General features: G+C 44.5%; 1 long non-coding RNA gene across 1 annotated transcript in view; it reads left to right on the top strand.

Annotated features, from left to right (window-relative positions):
* The first annotated feature begins 6,242 nt into the window (after positions 1–6,242).
* LOC142471954 (uncharacterized) overlaps positions 6,243–15,686 on the top strand; it is a 113,793-nt gene continuing 104,349 nt past the window's right edge. The window contains exon 1 of the long non-coding RNA XR_012789559.1: positions 6,243–6,430. This is a non-coding gene — a long non-coding RNA (uncharacterized LOC142471954). The remainder of the gene's footprint in view (positions 6,431–15,686) is intronic.

The raw sequence follows: 15,686 nt of genomic DNA, 5'->3' as shown, positions 1-15,686 counted from the left end.
TCCTGAGTCTCACAGGTAAGACTGACAGAGGGAACACAGATGTCTGGAGCTTACAAGACTTCTAAACCTGAATGCTGATATAGCCTGAGGAAAAGGCAGCAACCCAGGAAAGAGAGAAGCCTTCCCCACTACAGCTACCAGAGAGACAGATAAGCTTTACTTTCTAAGACTATTGTATATCTGCACATATCAAAATATGTTTGGGGCTGGGAAACATGCTAATCTAAAGGGAGTTGTGGACTGCATATGTTTAATTAGAAATACTCCCAAAGTGGAACAGAAGTTTTGTTTGACCCCTTATTTGCATAAGTTTGATGATTTTCTTGTGTTAAAGAAGCAGGCGCAATAAAGCCTTATTTTAATTTGACCGTAAAACAGTCTCCATTGCGTACCTCTGCACATGTCCTCTTACAAAGGCATTCTGCCATAGAACAGTGTATCAACATACAGCAGCAGCCTCAGGACAGGTTTTTAGTGAACATAAGTGAACAAGTCATTCCGCCATAGTAACCTTCTCCTCCTCCAGGCAGGAGTTCCATGCAGGCAATATAGAACTGGGACCTCATGCCTTTCATTGAACATGGAGTATGGAGTCACCACCTCCTACACAAGAGTAGCCTCTCTTGGTCCATAGCTCAAGGACCCTGCATTTCAGGAAGCTCATCCCTGTCTGTTACAACAAGGCAGAGTTTTTTTTTCATTTCTTCTAACCTGCCTGTGTGTCCAGTTGAAGCTGTTTGGGTGCATTCCCTGGGGTCCCTCTATCATAGAAACATCTCCTATGCAGGGAACTCCTCTGGGGTCCCTCTCCCCCTGGATCAATATATTGGACTCTTCAAGAGGAAAACCCCACCCAAGGGTCTCTACACCCCCTGGGTAGGACTAAGAATCACCCTCTTGGGTAAGACAGGACAGACCCAGGACTGACTATAATTTAGAGAGATCACATATTTATACAGAAGGAGGAGCCAGCAGTTCTGCCCCAGTACCTGGGCAGATTTAGATGTAGCAGGGCCCTCATCCTGTCATGTGATTCCAACACCTTCCAGACACATGCGCCTGAAAGCTGCAACATAATTGACACACAGGGGAAACTATTTCACTTGTACAACCTTGAGACTGATTAACCCTAGCATTGCCTGCTGTTCCCAGGACTAACATGCCAGGCCAGAGAAATATAGCATTGTGCTACATATAGTATCAGCCAGCTGAGCTACACATATGGTTCGTTAAATAGGCGTGTTTTAAGAAAGGTCCTAAAGGTGGATAGAGAGGGTGCCAGTCGGATATTAAGGGAAAGGACACTCCAAAGGTGTCGGGCAGTGAGTGAGAAAGGTTTTCAGATTGATAGGGATTTATATACAAAATGGGTAGACAGAAGACATCCTTGAGCACAACACAAGAGTCGGTCAGGTGTACAGCGAGAAATTAAGGCTGAGATGTAAGGAGCGGCAGAACATAAAAAAGAGAAGGGGAGAATTTTGTAAGTAATGCAGGATTTAATAGGAAGCCAGAATATGGACTTTAGCAGTAGAGATGCTGAGATAGTTTTAGGAGGGAGTGAATGATTCTAGCAGCAGTATTTAGCATAGATTGTAGGGGAGACAGGTGAGAGGCAGGAAGGCCAGACAGGAGAAGGTTACAATATTCGTGGCGCGAGAGAATGAGGGCCTGCACGGGAGTTTTAGCAGTAGAGTGACAGAGGGAAGGATGTATCTTTACAATGTTATGTAGGAAAAAATGACAGACTTTGGCTACATTGTGAATGTGAGAGGAGAATGTGGAAGAGGAGTCAAATGTGTGCCCTAGGCAGTGTGCTTGTGATACTGGGTGCATGATAGTACTGCCAACCATAATGTAGAAGAGGGCAGTAGGGCCCAACTTTGGAGGAAGTATGAGGAGCTCCATCTTTGACGCGGAGACATTCGAAGACTTGGGTCTGTACAGCAGGTCGGGTTGAAAGGTACATTTGTGTGTTGTCAGCATAAGGTGATATTTTAACCCTAGAGATATTATAAGGTCGCTGTGGTAGTGGCATACCAAAAATACTGATTGTCAAAATCTTAGTAGAATAAAATAAGTAATGATTTCTTTATTACAAGCAATTGCATAGAGAGCAAAGTGACAAAATCTCACAGGTTTGGTCTGAACACTCAAAACTCCTATATCAAAATCACCGGATATATTACGTACTTACTATACAGCTAAACTAATGTAATGCCCATATAAGGATTATGAAAAACACCTATTATGGCAAGCTAAACAGAATGAGCTTTTCACCCACTATTCCTACGACAACAACTGTAATCTTGTTATTGGCAGATGACCCTGACGTAGCTCTTCTCTCTTGGTAAACAGTCTGGTATAGAGTCTCCTCACTATCTCATGCTCCCCGACCTCCTCATACATTCCTTACAAACTGATCAAAACCTGATTAACCCTTATGTCACCAGAGTTGTCTTAGTATACCATAATGTGCTTCAGAGACCCCACACCATAATCCAATTCTCAGGCCCATATTTCCATACTCTGACAGTCACCTAGAGAGAGAGTATGTTAAGAGAAAGGAGACGAGATCCCAGGACAGACCCCTGGGGTACGCCCACAGAGAGATCGAAAGAGGAGGAGGTGTTAGCAAATGAGGCACTAAAATTACGATGAGATTGGTAAGGAAATTCAGGATAGAGCTCTGTTACGGATACCAAGATTATGGAGAATGTGAAGGAGAAGAGGAGGTCTACAGTAGCAAAGGCTGCAGAGAGGTCGAGTAATATGAGCAAAGTGTAATGACTTTTGCTTCATGTAAGTCATTAGTTATTTTGATGAGGGCTGTTTCAGTGGAGTGAATGGTGCGGAAGCCAGATTGTAGAGGACCTTTGAGAGAATAAGGGGTGAAAAAATGGAGTAAGCAAGAGAACACAAGGCATTCAAGGAGTTTAGAGGCAGGACGGAGACAGGGCGATAATTAGAGAGACAAGTAGGGTCAAGCTTGTTGTTTTTGGGTAAGGGTATAACTGTTGCGTGAGTTAGGAGGCGGGAAAGGTACCAGAGTAGAGGGAGGAGTTAAAAATATGTGAGTGTAGGGATTAGAGTAGGAGCAAGATGTTTGAGGAAATGGGGTCAAGAGGGCAAGTGGTAGAGGGAGAAGAGGAGATCAGCAGCGACACATCCTCCTCTGTGACAGAGGAAAAAGAGTCAAGAAAGACAGGAGGAGAGTTAGGACGATGTGTAGAATATGAGGAGGATACAGAGTGGAGTGGTGAGTGAGATAGAGGAGTCTAGCAGCAGCTTTTTTGATGGATTGGAATTGGGCAAAGTGAACAAGGGGAATGCCAACTAAGAGAAGTTGCAATAGTCAGGGCGGGACAAGATGAGGGATGGAATTAGGATTTTAGTTGCATCATGAGTGAGAAAAGGCCTTATCATGGCGATATTTCAGAGGTGGAGATGGCAGGACTTCGTGAGGGACTGAATGTGAGGAATGAAGAAAAGATCAGAGTCAAAGATTACACCTAGACAGCGGACTTGAAGTATATATATATATCATGCTTTTGTATGCACGCTCGTAGAATAATTATTTCTCTCTGATAAAAAGTGTTGTCACCAATCCTGCAGCTGATTAAATTAGCTGAGGGTTTCCAGGTGTAAGGGAGTCACAGTGGATCTCTGCTCTCACATGTTAGTATAAATAGGTACAAAAGTCAAAGCTGGTGCCCAATAGGTAAAGGACCAAAACACAGGTACTTTATCGAGGGGCATAGCCAGGACTTAGCCTGAAGTAGGGCATTTTGGGTAGCTGGTGGTGCACTAATGGCATGCCACATAACGTGTATACACTGACAGAGTATAACCTGACTGCATTATACACTGACACAGAGTACAAGTGGGAGGGGTTGACACATGGGGTGGGGAAGAAGGGTAGATAGATGGGAGGGAGCAGTGGGTAACAGAGGGGCAGTTGATGATGGGGGAGCAGTGGGTGACAGTCCCTACTTCCTCCTTACTTGCATGCCACCAAGTCCGTGTCTGCTCACATGGAACTCTCATTCATGCGCTGACATTACAGCCTCTTTATGTGGCGGCGCAGCGTGGGTCTGAGAAGCTCCTGGATGCTCACTGCAGCATTCAGGAGCTTGGGGCCTGGGCCTGGTTTTTAGGTCGGGCATTTTGGATATTATAGTAGGCCCTACCTTGGCTCACTAAGTACAGTTGAAGTGTATGGATTTCACACATAAATAACTTTCATGCTGATCTAATAAGATATTACATGTTGCCCCCTCTGGGAACTACTATTGCAATTAATGAGTTAATGGCCTTAAAGGGTTATCACAAAGGGCTCACACAAGGTAACTCCCCTCCTATCACATTGTACAGGGTGACTTGGCAGAAACCCAGCCATGCCCACTTTCTGCTTGATGATAGTGACGTTACCAATACAGTATATATCTTCTGGAACCAGGATCACATGTGGCATGTGAGTGAGTCCAGTGCTTAACTCATCCCCTTTTGAGAGCACACAGAGTCCTTTTATTTTCTTCAACTTTAATGGGGGAGTCAAAAACAAACATAAAGGGTACTTGCAGATGGTAATGTGTGGTGAGAGAGTGCTTCTCTATGTGAAGGTGCTCTGTTATGGGGGGACGGTAAAAAAGGATGGCCTTGCAGGGGTGAAATGGAGGAAGCATGTACTCACTAAGCCAGCTAGTTAGATCTAAAGCACATGTTCCTGTGACAAGCAGGAAGAGTCCAAGGACCATTCCATAAACAGAAATGGGCAGGGGAACAACAAGGCTAAACCAAACTCATGGTAATGAGAATGGGAGGTTGCCAGGGCAACCAACTGGTGGCTGTGTAAAGAGGGAAAGTGTCAATAATGTATCTTTACACATGCAGCTAGCTGCTGGAACAGGGGAACTAACAAGCAGCTGAACTAGGGAGACAGAAATCTGTGAGCTGCAAAGAGACACAGAAAATGTGTAATCCTGTTCCAGGACACTCCCCGTCTGGTATCTGGAGATACCATTATATCTGATGTGTGTGGAACATACATATATACATAACATTAATGCATAAGTCCATGTCACATCACGATTTGGTACCGGCCGGTACCACTGGCTACAAGATCCCTTGGCCAAGGTCCTTTGACAAAGGATGCCGGGTGGATGCACCTGTCCAGGCTAGCTGGGTGCTCCACAATGTCCACAACATGGCAAAATGGAGGTTTTCAAATCGGGAGCCACACTCAGAGCGCGTTATAAGAGATTCGCGTTGTAGCGGATCGCGCTATAACGGGTTGAGCTGTATTGCTAAATGAAGAAATAGTGATCTAATGTGGATGATTGACTAGGAACATTTTGGCTGACAGTGAGAAAAACAGGTGATTGCTATGCTTAGACTAGCTAAGAAAAATGTATAAAGATTGTATTTGGATTGATAGAATTCAGAATCATTTAACACCACCAAGCTAAGAACAACCAAGGAAAAAATTCTCCACTCTATAACTAAATTCTATATGCCTAAATGATGTAACTGACTGAAATTTGCTGTAAAAGATGTTTTCTATTATCTCTAAATAAATTGAGAAAAGAACCGGACCGTGGACTATTTGATATATATTGAAAGGTGGGACATTTATTTGCACCCATCTAATAAACAAATGTTTATTTGGCGAGCCAACCATACCTGTGCCGCGTTAGAGGGGGGAAAGTAGTCCACGAAAGATCGTGAGAGGGTGTGCACCTTATTGCAAGTAAGACTCTCCAGGTAACCCTCCAGACTTTGATGTAGAAAATAGCTGAAGCGCTCAAATGCAGGTGTACTGAACAAAAATAAGCCAAACCACTAAACCAGGGTACTAATAAATGACATAGTATTTAATGTGTAATAGTATGGGTACTATCCTCCTGAAGACAGGTGGTAGATGGTGCAAGCCCACTCACCCTCAGTCTCATCAGCAGGTTCCCCTGGAAATATGCAATACTCACATCCTGGTGGTAGGTAGGCAGGCAGGCTGTGCAGCTACAATATGCAATACAGGAAAAAAGGAGACCAAAAGCGCACCAGCACAAATGTAAGTGTACAAAGTGTAAGACTTTGATGTAAGTGTACGGTCATATTCAAACACAGAAGGATACCGGGGAAGCACCGGTTGATTTAAGACACTTTCCTGAAGTAGATTGGTTTGTAAGACAGATCTAAAGGACTATATCAATGACATATCGGATGGTTTTCTTATAGGGAAGGAAGTTATTGGTGGCCACCGAGACCGAAGCGATCAAGGAGAGACACTCCAGGTCTGTTGCAGTGCAGGTACGCACTCACAAGGAGTTAATTGTAAAAGTAAACGATGGTGTGGACGGATAGATTTCAGTCGACGGGGATTTTCCTAACACCCGTGCCTATTGATAGAAAACATCTATGGAAAGCTTACGTAAGTAACCCTGGTTACATTGTCTTTGCTATGGATTTTACCCAAAGACAGGCTAATAAAAGTACTAGTCCCCTCACACCACCTGAGAAGATAGGATGTGTAGATTTGTGGAATGCTCCATGGAAACTAGTTATGAGTGTATTTAAAGAAATAGATGAAAAGAAATTTAGCACTCAAAGATAAAAGAAAGGTTGAGCTCGTGAACAAGCTGGTCTTGATATATGAGCAAGAAATTATAATATTTAAATGTCAGGATAGGTCATGTGAAATAGACCTAAATTGTAAGCAATGTCCAGTATTATGGCTGATTATATGTATATAGACAATATAACATCTTATTATTTAGGCCTGAAATCCTCCTATCTTCATGTGCATGATGCTGAAGGGTCCAGGGACCACTCTCTCCCTACAGTGAGGTCAGCCACAGTGAGATTACTGTGCATACCTGGTAGTCGCTGTGATTGTGAGTGGTCAAGAGTAAGATGGGAGTGCAATGTGTACATCGGTAAGGTGATGAAACCTGACATATGAAATTATACAAATCAGTGAAACTGGCACCTTAATTACAACTCAATGTCTTCTCCAGCCCTACAATAACTTGTGGCGCTAAACTGGTTTATGAGAGCTGAATGAGGCATGGTATTGCCAGATTTGTGTGACTTGTGAGCACTATTTTGAGTGATTGACTGGTGCACTATTGATGTCAATGTGACAGCTGCACAAAGGCACCCAGTAGTGCGAGAATGCAAAGGTCGGACATGACTAAGGGCCAGATGAGTGGAACTCATGCAACGTATGTAAGACTTGACAATATTGGTATTGCACATTCCTGGGTTGGGGTGGGAGGGGTGTGTGTGTGTGTGTGTACTATTTTTCCCGTACTGCTGCTATCTGCTCTCCTTCTCCCCTGCCTCTGGATCAATATCATTAGTATTGGTTTTATAATGTAAATGTGTACTATTTGTATTTATTTAAATACATTCCTTTTATTTATAAATATTAATTTTCATTATTTATTCTTTTAGTTCTGTTACAGTATTTTAGCCATTTGTAATATAATACATTTTCTTTACATTTGGATAATTGTGTTAATAATTCTTTATACATATATTCATTTTTGAGTTGTCAATCCTCCCTGTGCAATCTGTTTCATATCATATTGGTATGAACGATATACAAATAACTGTATTCATGTATCACTTTGATTTTATTAACATTTTTATTGTGTTGAATGTTTATCTTTTTCATTTATTATATATCAATATTTTATTTCATTTGTTTATTCACACCAGATGTTAGGATTTATATTTTCTCTACATCCTTGTATATTATTGACTCCTCTACATTGATCAAATGCTGATGCAAATTATGCAGTCACCATTGGTTTCAGTACCTGGAGGGTTAATAATCTATTAAAGCTGGTGTGTATAAGTTGCCTAGGCAACCTAAGTGTATTTAAATCTGTCTTGAGTAATTGCCCACAACCTCTGATGAAGTCGCCGTCTGGTGATGAAACGCGTTAGGACAACTATCAGACGGCATTACGCCATCACGCAGGAGCATTGTAAAGGCGCAATGTTTTAATCTGCATCCACCGGGGCTCCAGTTTGCCGTGCGGAGTCCTGAGATTCTCAAGCTGATTCTCCGCTTGGATTCACACTTGTGGGTATACTGCGGTTCACGCTCTGCACTGATGCTGTGGTACTAACATCTAACATGTACTTGTTTCCCCCCTATCACACCTTCCCCAATTAAATGTCACTTTTATACGCTATGGGGCGTGAGTGCGTGTGTGTACACTCATTTGCATGTCATTTCCCAGAATCCCTTGCTGCAGTGGAAGCACTGTATGCTAGGTGATAATGGCGAAAAGCAGGGTTGCAGACCTGTCTAAGGCTGCGCTTATAGTGCCGGCGACGCGACAAAACAAATGTATTGCTGCCGTCGCGTGCGCTTATAGTAGAAGCGGTGCGATGGCTTGGTCGTGATCGCTGGAAGTCGTCAATTTGATTTTTCCAGTGACCGCAGCGTGACATAACCGTCGTGTCGCTGGTTCAATAAGCGCAGCCTAAGACATATAGCTACTATTTGGACTACTTTTCCCCTACTTTGCAGTTGGGAGTCTTTTGATACATAACCCACTTAGATAGTAATGGGTGTTGAGCCTTCATGCTTAGCTTCACATACATACTATATACTTAATGGTGCTGGTAAAATAGACATTCATATGTAAATAGACTGCAGGAACTTCCATTTTCCCCTCATCCTTACTACATTTTGAAATTGTGCCCTTGCATCTTCATGGTTTCAACCGCCCTCCTGCCTTTTGCCTCAAAACTCCTTGAACGTCTTGTATTCTCTCGCTTGCTCCATTTTCTCAACACCTATTCTCTCCTAGAGCCTCTACAATCTGGCTTCCGCACTGCTCACTCCACCGAAACAGCCCTCACTAAAATAACTGACGACCTCCATGCTGCCAAAGACAGAGGTCATTACACTCTGCTCATATTACTCGACCTCTCTGCAGCATTTGACACAGTGGACCACCCTCTTCTTCTCCACATTCTCCATACTCTTGGTGTTCGGAACAAAGCTCTATCCTGGATCTCATCCTACCTCTCCCATCGTACTTTCAGTGTCTCTTCTGCTAACACCTCCTCCTCCTCTATTGATCTCTCTGTGGAGGTATCCCAGGGCTCTGTCCTGGGACCTCTTCTCTTTTCTCTGTACACACTCTCTCTAGGTGACCTAATAACATCTTTTGGGTTTAATTATCACCTCTATGCCGACGACACACAAATATACTTTTCAAAACCTGACCTTACACCTGCTGTACAAACCAAAGTTTCTGAATGTCTCTCTGCTATATCATCCTGGATGGCCCTCCGACGCCTTAAACTCAACATGGCTAAAACAGAGCTCCTCATACTTTGTCCCAAACCTGGCCCTACTACCTCCTTCCACATTACTGTTGGAACTACAATCATTCACCCAGTAGCCCAAGCACGCTGCCTAGGGGTCACACTCGACTCCTCTCTCACATTCGCCCCTCACATTCAAAACATTTCTAAAACTTGTCGCTTTTTCCTTTGCAATATAACAAACATACGCCCTTTCCTCTGTTGCTCGACTGCTAAAACTCTGACTCAGGCCCTCATTCTCTCCCGTCTTGATTACTGTAACCTCCTGCTGTCCGGCCTTCCTGCCTCTCACCTGTCTCCCCTACAATCTATCCTAAATGCTGCTGCCAGAATCACTCTACTCTTTCCTAGATCTGTCTCAGCATCTCCCCTCATGAAATCCCTCTCCTGGCTTCCGATCAAATCCCGCATCTCACACTCCATTCTTCTCCTTACTTTTAAGGCTTTACATTCTTCTGCCCCTCCTTACATCTCGGCCCTAATTTCTCGTTATGCACCATCCAGACTCTTGCGTTCTTCTCAAGGATGTCTTCTTTCTACCCTCTTTGTATCTAAAGCCCTCTCCCGCCTTAAACCTTTTTCACTGACTGCCCCACACCTCTGGAATACCCTTCCCCTCAGTACCCGACTGGCACCCTCTCTATCCACCTTTAAGACCCACCTTAAGACACACTTGCTTAAAGAAGCATATGAATAGCACTGTGGATATTCTGAACACATGATACATAAAGCTTGGCCCCCTGCAGACGCACTTACCAGAACTCCCTCCTACTGTCTCTGTACGTTCTACCTACCTACCAATTAGACTGTAAGCTCCTCGGGGCAGGGACTCCTCTTCCAAAATGTTACTTTTATGTCTAAAGCACTTATTCCCATGATCTGTTATTTATTTGATTACCACATGTATTACTACTGTGAAGCGCTATGTACATTAATGGCGCTATATAAATAAAGACATACATTACAATACAATTAGAACAAATCAGGATGGGAGTTATCAGTACCCAATATCATTAAAATATAAAGCTGTATAACACCCGATAGAGAGGGTGCGTAAGTTTTGCTCCCTGTTAAAAGAAGTCATGTAAAGAGGAACAAGAAGGAACATTAAAAAAGTAAAGCAAGTCTTCTTTTAAGGGGTTGAGGACTTCATTGATGATGGAGAATGCTTCATTATGGATCCATAATACATGTGGATTACATATGGCCACTAAATTAGAATTTTTTATGTAGATCACTTATTTATTTTTCCTTCTTTGGGGATGTGGGGCAGGGATAAGGACCTCCGTATTGGACTTCCCTTTTTATTGTGTGTCGTATGGGCTTCAAGAGTCTCAGGCAGTGTAGTTCAAATGGGGGTTGAAACCCAGAAGATCGTAGAGAACCTCTTCAAGCCTGGGATAGGTGGACATTTTTTTGTTGTAACAGCTTAAATGCCAATCAGGATAAGGGTTTGGAAAGACTTTATGGTGCTGAATTTATTCATGTTGCGTTTTCCCCTACTTTGGTTGTGTATTGCTTTAAAATTAAAATAGGCTATGCTAGTGGTTGTGTGGTAGGTATATTGGGGTGAGGTGGAAGCAGACGGGGATTAGAAAGCCCAAGGCTGGGGGTGACACCATAGCCAATCTAGGACAAGTTTTTTTAGATGTGTTCCCAGGTATTTTTCAGTCTCGCCGTGTGAGGTATATTAGCAAATTTACCCACTCCAATATTGGTCTCTTTCTCTTGTACAAAACTTGCATATCAGATTGAATTTCACAGCCAGAATTGTGTTGCAGTAGTTTTCATGTGGTTTGTACATGTGATAACTGCTTAATGCAATGCAATTGCCATTATCGCAGTTTTATGAATTAGACCCTTTGAGTGACTATGGAATACAAATGGGTCTGCGCACCCTTTAAAATATAACCTTAAAATGTCTACAATGCATATGTATGAATCTTCTTTTTAAGAGTTGTCAAACTTGGATGGTGTTTTCTGCTCTTAAAAGGCTAAGTTCATTTGATATGTAAAAGCAGCTGGTCTGCGACTACAGGGAAGAATCAGCTTAAGTATAGTGTTGAAGTATATTTTTATCATCTTGGGGCTTTTATGTTAAGAAGAATGTAGAACATTTCTTGAATTTTAAAGTATGTTCAGTCTTTACTCGATGGAATATTAAAATTATTACAAAATATTTTGTGACCTACACAACATGCAGTGAAGTATATATATTTTTGTCCTTAAAATGGTTTTTGAAGCGCTCACTGGCCAAAAACAAATGGCATAATTTAAACTCATTCACATGCTCAATAAACTGAAGCGCTGCATTACAGCAATCACAATTTGTTCCACGCATAGGCCTGTATGAAAGCCAGTGGGGCCCAACATGTAATGCACATTTCGGTAACCACAGGGGTCATGAACACCTTCATGATGGCTACATTAGTGTGTTAATGGACCCCAATATCTGTACTCACCCATTGTATGCCACAGATACTTTGCAATACACATTCATCCTGAGCAAAGTACAAGGGAACTAGTCCCAATTATCAAGGCTCAGTAGCAGAATGGACAAATACATAAGGTTGAAATGTAGTAATCACTTAGAGTAGGGGATAGAGCTTAAATGAAAGCTACGTGAGACTCATAAAACAAGTGTGTATATGACTCCATTGTAAATAGGACAGTGTATAAGTCTCTTTGAAAGGGTGACAGACCTATATATATACCATAAGGGTCATGTCTATCATCTCACTGAAACAACAGTCCTGGAGTGACACAGATGTAGATCTCACTTTTGTAGCAGCTCACCCATCTTTGATGCGTGAATCACGCCAGTATTGAAGAGGAAAGACGATCCGTGGGATCCAAAACGGAGCACAGCTGTAATGAAGAAAGGGGGCTACAAACCAGCAAAAATGGTTAAAAGACTTTATTAAATGGTGAGTGAGGGGTACAGAACTACTCAAAGGGACTTGTTCCCAAAACGCGTCAGAGTAGTTCTGTACCCCTCACTCACCATCTAATAAAGTCTTTTAACCATTTTTGCTGGTTTGTAGCCCCCTTTCTTCATTACAGCTGTACTCCGTTTTGGATTCCACATTCATCCTGAAGTTTACCCATTAGCCAAACTCCATGCTATCCAACACCCCTGCCCTGCCCTCTTAAATAGATCCAGCTGTGTGATTGCAACATACTCCATCCCACAATAAGACACTTTACCTTTTGTTTTAACATTGCCCCTTACTCCCTCTTGACTGCAAGCTCTCATGGGCAGGGCCCTCATTAGCTTCTGTCTGTTTGCACTTGTTTCTTCTTACTTGTATATTATTCTGTTTATGCAATTGATGTCACTCTGTACCACGCTGCAGAATATGGTGGCACTTTACTAATAAACTAAATCAATATTGTATGCCACAGCTGTTAGTCATACATTGCATGTTGTCATTCTTACACTTCTCATCCCTCTTTCAACAGTTTATTGTTATATTTGCAGCCTTACGAGTGGCTGGCACAATAGAATGCAAGATACCCATTTTGCAGAGACTTATTTCTGCCAAGTGTTTACACACAACGTACTGTATATAGAACAAAGTTCCGTATTTACAGTGCTCAAATGTGTCAGGACACTATTCACATGAATATATAGAGTAATCAATGTATGGCTTGATTGAAGAGGGCAAAAAATCACAGTAAGTGCTGGAGTATACAGCTATATACTCATACATGAGATGCATAAGATATAATGTCCTGGTAGGTGATACATGTGAGAAATGAATGTTACTCCCTACGTCACCTCCTATTGGGACTGCTGCTCCAGAGTATGCCAAACCATGTACGGCAGGGCTGCACAACATGCGGCCCGCCTGGCCTCTCTGTGTGGCCCTCGATGAGATTTAAAAAAAAAAAAAAAACTTTGAAAAAAATTTTTTTTTGAAAAAAAAAAACCACTTTGAAAAAAAAATGGCGCCAATTCCCTGCGGTCCCGGCGCGCATGCGCTAGGCCCGCTCCGTCCCCCCCCCTTCCCTGCTCCCAACGCGGGGCGGAAGGGGAAGCAACATGCAGCTCCTCTGCGGGCCCGCTCCCCCCCCCTGCTCCCAACGTGGGCCGGAGGGGGAAGCAACACACAGCTCCTCTGCGGGCCCGCTCCCCTCCCCCTTCCCTGCTCCCAACGCGGGGCGGAAGGGGAAGCAACATGCAGCTCCTCTGCGGGCCCGCTCCCCCCCCTGCTCCCAACGTGGGCTGGAGGGGGAAGTAATAATTAAATAATTCAGCTCCTCCAGCGGCCTGCTTCTCACCGCTTCCCTCCGCGGCCAGCTTCTCGCGTCCCCCACGAGCTCACCTCCCGTGCCCTCCTCCCCCCCCTTCCCCCAACCCGCGCCCCCAAGCCCACCTCCCGTCCCAGGCAGCTGCCGCAGGGATATCGGGGGCAGGAGGAGCAAGCGTCCGGCGGCAATCTGCACCCACCCGGGTCAAGGTAAGTCACTGTTAGTCACTGTCACCCAAGTCACTGTCACCCACCCACCCACTGTCACCCACCCACCCAGTCACTGTCACCCAGTCACTGTCAAGTCACTGTCACCCACCCAGTCACTGTCACCCAGTCACTGTCAAGTCACTGTCACCCACCCACCCAGTCACTGTCACCCACCCAGTCACTGTCACCCACCCACCCAGTCACTGTCACCCACCCACCCACTGTCAGTGTCACTGTCACCCACCCACCCAGTCACTGTCCCACCCTGTCACTGTGTCCCACCCTGTCACTCTTCCCACCCAGTCACTGTGTCCCACCCCGTCACTGTCACCCACCTATCCACCCAGTCATTGTCACCCACCCAGTCACTGTCACCCACCCAGTCACTGTCACCCAGTCACTGTCACCCACCCAAGGGGGAGAGTGATGTGAGGTGCAAGGGGGGGAGAGTGATGTGAGGTGCAAGGGGGGGAGAGGGATGTGAGGTGCAAGGGGGGGAGAGGGATGTGAGGTGCAAGGGGGGGAGAGGGATGTGAGGTGCAAGGGGGGGGAGAGGGATGTGAGGTGCAAGGGGGGAGAGGGATGTGAGGTTCAGGGGGGGAGAGGGATGTGAGGTTCAAGGGGGGAGAGGGATGTGAGGTGCAAGGGGGAGAGGGATGTGAGGTGCAAGGGGGCAGAGGGATGTGAGCTGCAGGGGGGAGGGATGTGAGCTGCAGGGGGGAGGGATGTGAGCTGCAGGGGGGAGGGATGTGAGCTGCAGGGGGTGGTGGGATGTGTGTGGGGTGTAGGGGGGTATTGTGTGTTTGATGTGAAGGGGGGTATTGTGTGTTTGATGTGGAGGGGTGTATTGTGTGTGGGTGAGGGGGAGAGATGGGGGTATGAGAGATAGATGGGGAGTATCGCAATGGTTGATAGTGTTGGGTTCTGGGGGAGATATGAGGATGATGATGGGTGCTGGAGGAGAGATGATGATGATGATGATGATGATGATGATGATGATTTTACCCGTGCGGCCCAATTTATTTTTCCTTGGAGCAGTTCGGCCCTTCGCACTTTACGAGTTGTGCAGGCCTGATGTACGGTATCCCAGCGAACCAAAGGTGTATTGTATGTCTTTATTTATATAGCGCCATAAATGTACATAGAGCTTCACAGTAGTAATACATATCATATAAATAACATAAATAACAGGTCATGGGAATAAGTGCTTCAGACATAAAAGTAACCTTAAGGAAGAGGAGTCCCTGCTCCGAGGAGCTTACAATCTAATTGGTAGGTAGGGAGAAAGTACAGAGACAGTAGGAGGGAATTCTAGTAAGTGCATCTGCAGGGGACCAAGCTTTATGTATCACGTGTCCAGGATTATCCAGTGCTATTCATATGCTTCTTTAAGCAGATGTGTCTTAAGGTGGGTCTTAAAGGTGGATAGAGAGGGTGCTAGTCGGGTATTGAGGGGAAGGGCATTCCAGAGGTGCGGGGCTGAAAGTGAGAGGTTTAAGGCGGGAGAGAGCTTTAGATACAAAGGGGGTAGAAAGAAGACATCCTTGAGAAGAACGCAAGAGTCGGGATGGTGCATAGCGAGAAATTAGGGCTGAGATGTAAGGAGGGGCAGAATAATGTAAAGCTTTAAAAGTGAGGAGAATTGAGTGTGAGATACGGGATTTGATCGGAAGCCAGGAGAGGGATTTCATGAGGGGAGATGCGGAGACAGATTTAGGAAAGGAGTAGAGGGATTCTGGCAGCAACATTTAGGATAGATTGTAGGGGAGACAGGTGAGAGGCAGGAAGGCCGGACAGCAGGAGGTTGCAGTAATCGAGACGTAAGAGAATGAGGGCCTGAGTCAGAGTTTAAGCAGTCGAGTAACAGAGGAA

This window comes from Ascaphus truei, chromosome 1 (genome assembly GCF_040206685.1).
Source record: "Ascaphus truei isolate aAscTru1 chromosome 1, aAscTru1.hap1, whole genome shotgun sequence".
In the NCBI taxonomy this organism is placed as follows: Eukaryota; Metazoa; Chordata; class Amphibia; order Anura; family Ascaphidae; genus Ascaphus; species Ascaphus truei.
Note: the sequence above shows the minus strand (reverse complement) of the source record. Positions and strands in the feature narration are given on the sequence as shown.